A 9822-nucleotide genomic window follows, 5' to 3' on the forward strand; every position below is an offset into this window, starting at 1 on the left:
GTGTTTCCAGTTTATGTGGCCAGTCTCCCCCTCAAAAAGAAAGCTGTAATTTATGTATAGGGATTTAGACTCCTAATATAATTGCAAAGAAGAGAAAATTACTAGAATTTTTTTTAAAAAAGCAATCAAAATGACTGGTTAATGAAGCAGAATGTTGGATCTCCCTTGGTATCATGAATGTTAGAAGAGTTACAGTAAATCATTCTGCACCATCCCTCTGCCAGCACAGAGTTTGACTTGATAGTTTATTTGCCATGGCCAGACTTTATCTCTGTACCAGATTCATCTACACACCTTTGTATGAGTTGTAGTGAGACTTTGACAGTGTAAATGATTGCTTTCTTCTCTCTTATTTTAGAATTCACTCCACAACCTGTTTGCTTCATCTTGCTAATATAGCCAGATCCTCATCTAATGCATTTTGGTGCAACTCTGTTGTTCTGGCTCATTGTATATAATTAGCATATATTTTCCTTTATTTTAAAACATTATTTTTATTTAGGATGCCATAAGAAGAGGGTAGAAACACACAGTATGTTCATAGGCAAGCTCTAACAAATTTAGAACTGCGTTTGTAACAGGGAAAAGAACTATGGTTCAGTGAAATAATATACGTCAGGAGTGGTTGAATCATGAGCCTTACCAACAACTATTTTTTATTGCATAATAAACAGATAAGACATCCCAAAAAGAAAAGTCTAACAAATCAGTTTAAGTATAACATTTAGAATCAGATTACATTGTGGTAGTAGTCTGTACTATTAATGAGAATGGAGGAAGAGGCTGCTTTCTTCCTGGGTTATTCAGCATTAGAAGACAGGGAGGTAAGGAGCAGAGCTGGAAGAACTCATGATATGAAAAAGAGGAAAGAGCAAGATGTGTAGCAGAGGGAGAGCTTTGTGCTCTACAGAGACAACTAAAGTGTGATTTAATGTAAATATTCTTTGTGTATTTGTGCAGTAAATAATAACACTTACCTTCCTGTAGCTGTTCAAATTGCCAGAGGCCCTCCTGCTTTTCATACAGAAACATTTTACTTTTCAAGCCCCAGCTTTACCTGTGCTGGAATTTTTAACCAGCAATTATTAATATTTATTACTTAAGAACAACATTTCTTTGGAGAAGGCTATGAACAGTACCTTCTGCCAGGCATTGCACAAACACAGGCACATTGCTCTGAGGAATGTATGGTTTACACAATTTGGCTGCACGGCAGGTTTCCCACCGCGCAGACACTGCTAATGCTGACACACTTCACCCCTGCTCAGACCCCAGCAAGGCGTCCTGGAGGGAGGCTCTGTCCCTGCAAGAGTTCGTATGAGTGTGGTTAGACACAAGGTTACAATGTCATTATAAACAGGGGGATGATAGCAGATTTGGCTTCCTGCTGGAGGTACGGTATAGGGCAGTGTATTGCCTCATGAGGAAGCAGTGACAAGTATTTACAGAATTTGCTTGTAAAAGTCAATTTGCATGAAGCACTACCTACCTGACTGGGAAACTGAAAGTTTCGATGGTGCCACACGGTTCTGCTGAGCAATTCTTGATAAAGTTAATGGGGATATAATTTCCAAGGGTGGTTTTTCAGGTTGGATGCAAGCTTAATGTGGGGAGAGTGGGAAGTGCTCAGCCCTTTCCCTCTTCACCATTTCATTTCCACCCTGTGCAAGGTGACAGGGAGAGATGCCTGAATATGAGGGTGTGATTGGGGTCCTGGGTGCTGCACAGCTCTGGGTAAGCTGAGCTCCTGGGACTGTGCTAGAGAAAGGGGAATGGGAAATAAAGCCTTTTCTATTCCCTCCTTCCCTGATAAATCCACACCTTGTTCTGGACTATTTTTAGGGGTGATTTTTTGAGTCATTAGTTGCTCGTGCACCATCTGCTTGAATTTGCAAATGAAACAATACCTCAAAGAGATAGGAGCTGTCTCTATCCATCTCTACAGGGTGTAATTTATGAAACCTAAATTTAAATGGTAACCATGTTTAAATGTGCTACTGTAGATCATATTAGTAGTAATGCCAGCTATTCTGGGGTTGTGGAAAGAGTTTGGGATCAGGGCGGAGTTTATAAGTACTCCCTCTTCTCAGTTTCCTGGTTAACATCATTCTCTTAGATGATAGCATTATAAATTATTTCAGACTAGTTCTTTCTGTCTCTACTTAAAAGCAGTATGATCTCACCACAGCATCTCTTTAGCTTAGTTCATCCTGTGTTTCAAAGCTTCACAGAAAATGCTTCCTAGAAGAAAAGAAGATCCTGGGGCTCACGAGGGTTTTTGGTTTCAGGAACTGGACACAGCGTGACTGAAACTGTAAGAGGTATTGAGGGCATGCCATGCAGACAGGGAGCTGGAATAACACGAGCCTCAGATTTTTAAGCTTTATCCTTGTCTGAGAGCCCTTCCCAAATGACTGGTGCTGTCTGACTGTAAACCAGAGGCGTTTGATAACTCCACTGCATCAAACACCTGTCAAGTCAAAATCTCAGAAACAAAAGAATTATTTTCAAAAGCCCACCATGGTTTCTAAGCAATGTATTTACTTGTCACATCATTTGCAAAATCCACACTTTTGCAAGTAAGGATATGAATAGTTTAGAACATCGTAAATCTCACAGTACCCATGTTATGAACCACATTTCATTAAGTATAAAAACACATTTCAAAAATTCATAACCTTCGTTTTGACTCATAGTTTGCATGTTTTGTTTTTGTTTTAAATGTAGTGTTAGTATTTTAATGTACTGTTTTTCTTCTGTGAATGAATGATTGTTTTGAAATATTTGCTGCTTTTTTCAACTCTTGAGCACATCTGATTACTATTTGGGCTTATTTTAATGGGAGGAAAAACAGTTTTCTAGACCTCATTATTATTGAGAAAAAACTTGAAAATACGATCTGAACAGCTCAAAAAACAAGACATATAAATCCTCTCATGCATTTAAAAACCTGATGATTTTGGGAACCTGAATCCTGCTTTTTCTGTGCTAGCTATCAGCAATGCCATTTTGTCCAATTGTCCTGCTCCTTTGCAAAACACTCTCTTCTTTTCATCAAGAAAAAGCCTTGAATTTTTCAGACCTGAGAAACTTTCCAAGTCAAAGCCAATAAAGGAGCTGAAATGGAAACTGATCGCAGCCTTGACTATGTAGAAACTTCTATCCCTCTCTAATAGCATGATCTGGAATGCTTATTGTCTTTACTTTCAATCTCTTTCCCATTATTAGATTTTAAATTTAACTCTGCTGTACAGCATTCCTAGTGAGCAGTTTGCTTTTATTAACTGAGGGTCTATTTGCTCTACCTAAACCTCTGAAATCAAAGAGTAATGGTGAGGAAATGGGTGGCAGTTTCTCGCAGATTAGTGTCACATAATGAGCTATAGTTTTGAATTATAGACACAAGTTGTATATATGCCGCCACGGCAGAAGAGCCACAGAGGAGATTGTTCTGGTACCAGAACAAAGGCTAGGAGACTGGGACACTGCTCTTTTGTCTGTAATACAGCTGGTGAATGGACTGGGAAGAACAGCTTGAATGAGCTGCTGTATAATAAATGGTTTAACAAAGGAGATAAGCTGAATTTCCTAACTCGATGGGCAAGCAAAAGAGACCTGTGTTAAAAAGTGGTGACTTAAAAGATGCAACTGTGTGAACTGGTGGTATCTGCTTGCTGTAGCTCAGGGTCAGATCTAGACACAGGCAGCAGGAGGAGGGCAGCAGTCTGCCTGGAGCCAGACTGCTGCAGACCCTTTTGCTATGCCAGCGTGCCCATGTTGTGATGGGGATGCCAGAGGTGATGGTGATGGGATAGGAGGAAACCAGCTCGACTCTCCAACATTCTTGCTTTGCCCTTTCCCCTTCCTCCTTCCCTACCCAATCTGTAGCAGAGACATGCTGGCCTTCTCCCATCCCCACAGCAGTGATTTCACATTCATGTTGGAGAAGCAGCGCTCTGCTCTCTCACCTGTGTTTGTAGGCAGACTACCCAATCCCTGGTTTTGTGGAGAAGGTACATAGTGTAGCAGTGACATCCCACCTCCTTGAGGAGCCTTACTCCTTGAGACTATCTATCTCATTACTGGCTGGGCAGACACAGAAGCCAGTGAAGAAATGATGATATGAAAGGCCCTGCTTGGAGTCAGGCCAAAAAGCATGCTTCAGAAGAGCTCCATGGTGAGGAGAATGTAAAAGGCTTAAAGGAGGATGGTTGAGACACCATGTGACAATCTGGCACAACAGCAAGCTGAAGGGAAGCAGCTTGGACAACAGGAGGATGGTACCCAAACAAATGGCTGCACAGAGAGTGGCTGGGAAGCCTTAAGGGAAACATTTGACTTTTCCCAGAAGGAAACTGCAGGGGTGTCAGCTCGGGGTGGTAGCCTGCTGGGGCTGCGGATGTAAGAGGCATGGCTACAAGGGTTGGCCATTCGCAGCGAGTGGAGGTGTTAGTGTAGAAAACCAGCCAGAAAGCGTCATGACCAGAAGTCCTCATAGTTTTGCCTGCCAAGAGGGCTGTCATCTTCATCAGGAAAGGATCGTCTTTCAGGGCTGTCGCACCAAGAACTGCAGCTCAGGAGCCCTTGTCACAAATAGCCATTGTCAAGAAGAGCCTGGAGGTCGAGGTGTAGTGAGCAAAGGCTGCATCTAGGGACTCAAAACTCAAAAGCAAAGTGCACGTCATTCTGGACAGCCAGATTTCTCTGCAATAAATATAAAGCTACTAAGCTACTAGTGGTGCAAGTCTGGATGCTTTGATGGGAATGATTGTCGTACTTGATTTAGAGCTGAACTAAATGTGTGTGTTAATGGCAAGTATATAGGTGCAAGCAAGGAGATAGGGCTAGTTTGGGGAGCAAGGAAGGTGCAATATGAACTTACAAAGGTTGTTTTAGGGGGAGCACAGCAGCCTGGACACGCCCTTTCCTGGCTGTTATTGCTCCTGGCTCTATAAGCGTTAAAGCAACTCTGGATCACGCAAGCTTAGGAGCTGAAGACTGAATGGAGTGACTGATGTCTCAAAAGAGTTGCTTCAAGTTGCAGCTTGCAGAAATATGGCAAATTGTAAATATACTCTAGGACCCTCAACCAGCAGGTTTGGCACCCTGAGTTTATTGAAAGTCTCTGATGTATGATGGATTAGTCTGTCAGACACCAGGTTTTATGCAGATTTCTGGCTGAACATAGGCTCTTTCCTGCCTGCTTGGCAGAAAGCTCCAGAGCACTGCAGTAAAACTCTCAAAACCTGTGCTGCTTGGAAAATATCACTCTTACCCTTGGGCACCTTCAATCCTGTCCTGATCTGGACTGCCACTGAACCCTGAAGAGTATAAGTCTCAGCAGATTATGTTGCCTGGACAAAAAGCATTTTGCAAACCAGGAAATTCAGTGGCAGAAGTTGAGCCAGAGTTGATCAGCAGATTTACAGTATCAGTGTTGGGCCTAAACTCTGTCAAGAATACCTTCTGCTGCCAAATGATCAGGGCCCCTCACCAATATTTATCCTCACAGGGCTTCTGTGAGGCAGGAGAGCACTAATAATTTCATGCTATAGACAGGAATTTGAGGCCCAGAGTGATTAAGAGCAAGCATGCCCTGTGAAAAAGGCAGTGATGCTGAGACATGTGAGTTTATAGTAGATCTGAAAGGTAGTGCAGTGCTGCACCTAACACAGCTACCCCTGCAGCTTTCTGAAGGTACTAGTCAAAGTCTGCACAACCTCGGAGGTCTCTGCACTTCTCTAATGTGGACAATAGCCAAAGCTCTTCTATGGGCTCACAGAAAACCAATGACAGAGGTGGGATTTGGACCCTTTACTGTTGTATTTCCATTTGGTAGTTTAATAACTTGCCCTCAGCTTTGCATCTCTGAAGTAGACGTAAGTCTCCAAAATGCTCATGAAAGTCTGTGAGTCCCACACACTCACACTGGGACAGCGGGGCTTAAGCTTGGCTGAGAAAGTCAAGTCTCGTACAGCATGGAGAGACTAACATGCAAAGAAACTAACACTGGCCGCAACCACATGGGTATAGCCAAAGGTTAAATAGTCCACAGGCTTGTCCTGTTATCAGCCAGGAATGACATGTCGTTCATCCCTGACTACAGGATCTGACTCAATGCTTTTCTGAGACAAAATGACTGAGCTGAGTTACTGCCATTTCTGATGGCTTCCGTTAGGATCTCACTGTCTTAGCCAGCCTTACCCCCTACTAAGTCACGTTTGGATGAGAAATTACCTTGCCAGTTGAGGTATTAATGAGGACGTGAGCAAGCAAAGAACATGATAATGTTTTTTATTATATCCAGATTGTAGGAGGGTAGCTGAAAGCACTGCTGCAGAGAAACCTAGAAAAACAAATACCATCCTTTCTTGCTGTGATTTTTCCTATCAGACAAAAGAATGCTCTAATTAAAGGTGCATCCTTGTATCAGGGGCTGTAGGGGAGAAGGTAACATGGTGATGTGAGGAAAAAAAGGGAGAATCAGTCTCTGACATTAACAGAAACTTTCAAAGGACCATTGATGTATTTTAAAGAAGCTGTCTGACCTGCATGGTAAAGAATATGGTGAAGGTGAGAAACCTGTGATTAGACATTGCAGCTAGTTAAATTCTTAATTGGGGGTGCACAGTTTCTTTACAAAGGGAACAAAAGTGTAATTTAAAGTGAAGGTTTTAACCTCTGTGGTTGAGCCTGGGATAGTTCAGAGGGAGATTTTCCTCTGTGATACTGTGCCAGGTGAGGTCAGCTCAGCTCTTGTGTAAGTGTGGAGGGGTGAAGCCCCACTGGGGGCTTACCTATAGAGTTTGCTTTCCTCTGCTGGTCTGCAAGGAATCTGGATTTGCCATACCCCAAATCTGTGCTGTCCCTGACTTATACCCCTTGGGGAGGAGGGGAAGAGGTGTGGACAGGAAAGGATGGAAGCAGATTTTTTTTATAATTATGGGATTCTGGGAACTTTGGAACCTGGCCCAAATTTTGTTCAAAAGTATGGTTTTTTTTCTCTTAGTTAAAATTTGTGCATTTGCTCACGCACAGAATGTGAATTTTAATTAACTCAGAATAAATAAATCAAATAAAATGCTATATTGCAGCACGGTCAGGTTGCTGGGCCAGACCAAACACAGGAGAAGCTGCAGCTGTAGAAGAGCAGAGACAGCTTTGCCCAAGGTGTTGTACGTGGAGGAGAGGGTGAGGCAATGACAGTCTCTGGTCTGTCATCTTTGTTGGCAGAGAAAACAGCTGGTCCTTCAAATCACCTGCAAGGCGGTACCATCTACATACCTCTCTGCAAATGTTCTCACTGGTGTGACAGTCCGTGCACTTTTGCCCGTCATCGGAGGAACCAGGCTGTCGGCTGACTCATGGCCGGTGCCTGCGCAGGCAGTGCTGTGTGAAGGACCATCCTGGCACAGGGCAGGCTGATGAGAAACATCCTTACACAGAGAATTGTAGGCCTGACTGGAAAAATAGCTCATATTCCAGATAAAATGAAAATTAGTGATACCGTATCACAAAAGCAGCCGCCCATGAGAGGCTCGCGCGCTTTAGTAACACACTGAGAATAATTAAGTTTGAAGATTTTATTTCAGAGAGTGGGGTGTGAGCAGACACAAGGTCAGGATATTTTGGCAAAAGTCTTGGAAGCTTGGACCTGATGTGTTTTACAGCATCACAGGATGGGGCTGCAGAGCAGTTTCCTTTTGCATTGCTGAAAATACTCTCTCTTGTTCTGGTTAAGTTGGTGATGTGTCAGTTTTATATGGCAGGGCTCACCACAGTGACTTGCATATCACCTTATATCCAGATGTTTAGGTGCTAAGCCTACTGTTCTGTGCTACTGCAAAGGTATAAAAACTGCAGCAAAGGGAAAGGATTGGTTGGCGATAATTTAAACTCACCAGCCATCACTATGAATATTTGCATACAAGTCATGTTGAACTCATCCAGAGTTTGAGGAAAGCCTGACAGAAGTGAGCATGTTTATCAGCCTAAGTAGGCAGGTGGGGGGGCTACCAGGGAGTATTTGAACAATAATCAGTGCAATAGAAGGAGGGGAATTTTACAGTATGACTTACTGGAAGCACAAAAAGTATTGGCAAATAGGAGATCAAAGCTCCCCATGTGGCTTGGGGCCATATTGAGGTGCTGTAAGTGCTCTGTGACTCTGCCAGCTGGATAGGAGGGGAGAGAAGAGCTGTCAGTTGCATGTCAAGAGAGACTTGAGGTGGCATGTGGGATAATATGTGATGGTCTGAGAGATGGACTCACTCTTCCAGGAAAATAGGAACAAGCCCACACATGAGTTTTGAAAATTTGGCTCAGTTTCCATTTCTGAGGTTTTGAAGAAACTCATCTAGTGAAACAGAGGGAGGGAAATGTAACAACAACAACAAAAAGAAATTGGCATGCATTTTATAAATATGTTCAAACAATATTACAAAAAAAAAAAAAGCCATTCCCCGTTCTCTGAAGTGTGTACATGTGGCTACCTCCAGAAAACAGCTGGTTCAGGGTGTCGCAGGAGCGTAGCAAACACTGTCACCCCCAAGGAAGTGGGATAACATTGGAGTGAGGCTGTACCTCTCCTGCCCTGGGCAGAGAGAAGGGCTGGAGACACCAGAGCCAGCTTGCTGTTCCCTTTCCAAGCCTCTGGAAGAGGGGACATGTCTGCCAGTCCAAGGGCCGGTCCTCTTCCTACTTCTCCCTCCCATGGCAGCAGCCACCCATCCAGGTTTCTGAGTATTTGTGTAGTCCAAGGGTGCCACAGCCATGCTGTTGTCCTGCATGTTCTGCAGCTATAAGCACCTGCCCCCTTTGACTTGTGCTAGAGCTGTCCCTGGGTATACAGCATCTGTCCCTGAGCAGATCTGTGCCACGTGCTCTGTGCCATTAAAGCTGATGGTAGTTCTCCTCCATTGGCTGAAATACAGAGGATTTGATTTTCATCTTTGTTTCCACTGAGAAGTACTAAACGGGTTTTAGTGGCAACCCAGAAGTGGTAGCTGGGACCCTGTCTTAATTTGGAAGCTGCTTAATCAGCTATTTGTGTAAGGAGCCTCTTCTAAGAGGGTGCTCCTCTAGCTCTGGCTGGATTTATCACTGAGAAATGTTGCTTTGGGAAAAGCAATTGCTCATCCAGCAACTGCGTCATGTTACTGTATGCTTTTTAGCATAGTTCTCTGTTGAATATCTATTGATTTTTAAGGAAGAATTATGTACCGGACAAGTTTTCCTTCAATAGAAACAAAATTACTGGTGAATAAGGATCCAGCTTGTAAGGGAGATGCAGGAGCTCCACCTTTTCTCCAGCATGTGTGTACCAGGCCCTTCAAGTGAATCACTGGAGTAGCATCTGCAAACGGATGGTCACATCACGCTCTGGAGCAGACGTGTAATTAACTCCTTCTGTAAGCAAAGGCCAGAATCATCTTTCAGGAACTGGGTTTCTTGGGATGGTTGGCTAGTTGTGGATAACCATCTGAAAAGTTCAGCCACAGCTGGACCTGCGTGGAAGCACTGTGCGTTAATCTAGCATGAGATTTGGTAGCCAAGAGCCCTGGAGTCTGATCTCAATTCCATCTCTGACTTGCTGTGTGCTTTGGAGAAGGAAATTTAACCTTTCTCTGGCTCATTTTCTCCATTAGTATAAGGGGGGAATGATACTAACCAGCTCCCAGGGAGTCATGAAGCATGACTAAGCTTTGTTTACCATGTACTGTGGAAGTACAAAGTATATCTAAGGCCTCCAGGAGCAAAGATAGGAAGAACTGACAGGAGTTTCTGGCTCCTAGCCTGAGGCTCAGCCCCAGCACGTGGCTT

The 9822-nt window shown here is 43.6% G+C and overlaps 1 protein-coding gene across 1 annotated transcript in view; it reads left to right on the plus strand.

The window, feature by feature from the left end:
* Window positions 1–9822, plus strand: part of LOC104521152 (semaphorin-5B-like) — a gene marked incomplete at its 3' end in the record, with an annotated part of 94125 nt that overhangs the window by 15473 nt on the left and 68830 nt on the right. The window lies entirely within an intron of this gene.

Source organism: Antrostomus carolinensis, unplaced genomic scaffold, assembly GCF_000700745.2.
Source record: "Antrostomus carolinensis isolate BGI_N321 unplaced genomic scaffold, ASM70074v2 scaffold12342, whole genome shotgun sequence".
Lineage (NCBI taxonomy): Eukaryota > Metazoa > Chordata > Aves > Caprimulgiformes > Caprimulgidae > Antrostomus > Antrostomus carolinensis.